Here is a 1,458-nt window from a genome sequence, read left to right as displayed (position 1 = left end):
CTTCTCACGGGGATATATTTTAATACCGGGGACATTCTTTTGTAGTCAAACAACAAACAATCGTTTCCTCTTCCTAAACTCAAACCGCAAATCATTCAACACCCGGGATACAGTTCGTGCGCCCATTGACGGCAAATCACCTCACGCCCTGTTTTACTTTGATCTTGTTTCCGTAAGGAGGATTATGCATTTTAAACAACTTGCTTCATTTGAAGAGCTTTTCCCTTCGGATGAAGCCCACAATAACACTCGCTGAACAGGAGACCTTGCTTGATTCAGCCATTCTCGCCGCTGTATAGCACGATTATTAATCACAATAAACATAGGGTTAAAATAGTGGGATGTGCAACACTGGTATCACGGATTCCACGCGCTCTGCAACGTATTCAGTCTTGCTCGACTCGCACTTGGGCTTCAGGGATTCCTCAGCTCAATACAAACTCCAGTTGGCGAATCTGCGGATCCAAGTTCGTCTGCACAGTGATTGCAACCGATCAAGTCCACACCTGCTAATGGATGTATTATTTTGTCTGTATTTTACAAATTAAATAACTATTTTCTTGCAAGTATGCAGTTGTGTCGGAATAGAACCCGTCTCAGTGGAACTATATTCTTGCGCGCACGTTTGGATCTACATATGCGAAAACCTGCTGCAAGGTTAACCTGACGCTTGGCTTAATTTATTTCAAATCACAATATTTATTGTCTTGTTGAAGCCACAGTTCATATGCAACACTTATTTTTCACGCGCTTTTCCTTCCTTGGTGCGATTCAACGGGCAAGCTCCTACCAGCTACTGTAGCTGGCTTTTCCTCCACCTCACCGGTTCCAGGTAGAAACAGCCCCGGAAGGGAATGGGAAGATTTCAGCCTCTACCTCTCTTGACCTCTCGTGCCCTGCAGCAATGGTTGAAACCCCTTGCTTTCGGGTCTCCTATAGGAACAGATAAGGGATTGGTTTCCCTTCGATTCATTTGTAAATCCTCTAGAGCACTCAGGGGAAAATTTTCTGCAGTTCTTATGTTTCTGTATTTACACCACAATTTTTTACGCGTTGTACAATACGTATGTATAAAAAGGGGATGTATTTTTATTATTTATGAAATGGGAACATATTATGTGCAGACAAAAATGTTATGCTTTCTTTTTTATTTTCTAAATAACGCTCACGCTCTCGTTTTAGTAGTTCTATTTAAATATATTAATTTCTTGGCCTCCAATAAAAAAAAATGGGTAAGCTAAAGAGTCATACATATGGATGAATTAATTTGGGCAAGAGAATGCACGTTCTAATTGTTATTGTTGGTTTGATTTATTTTACTTCGCTTTTCTGCCGCATTTGGTTATCGCGAAAATGGGGATGAGTGATGATATTATGACCAATCACAAATAACCACAGGCCAACCTAAGTACAAGGGCCATTAGGTTGGCATCAGGGAAAGCTTGTGAGAGCTATTTT

This window comes from Lepisma saccharinum, chromosome 2, assembly GCF_977018435.1.
Source record: "Lepisma saccharinum chromosome 2, izLepSacc3.1, whole genome shotgun sequence".
Classification (NCBI taxonomy): Eukaryota; Metazoa; Arthropoda; class Insecta; order Zygentoma; family Lepismatidae; genus Lepisma; species Lepisma saccharinum.
The sequence above is the reverse complement of the archived record's forward strand: the minus strand, read 5'-3'. Positions refer to the sequence as shown.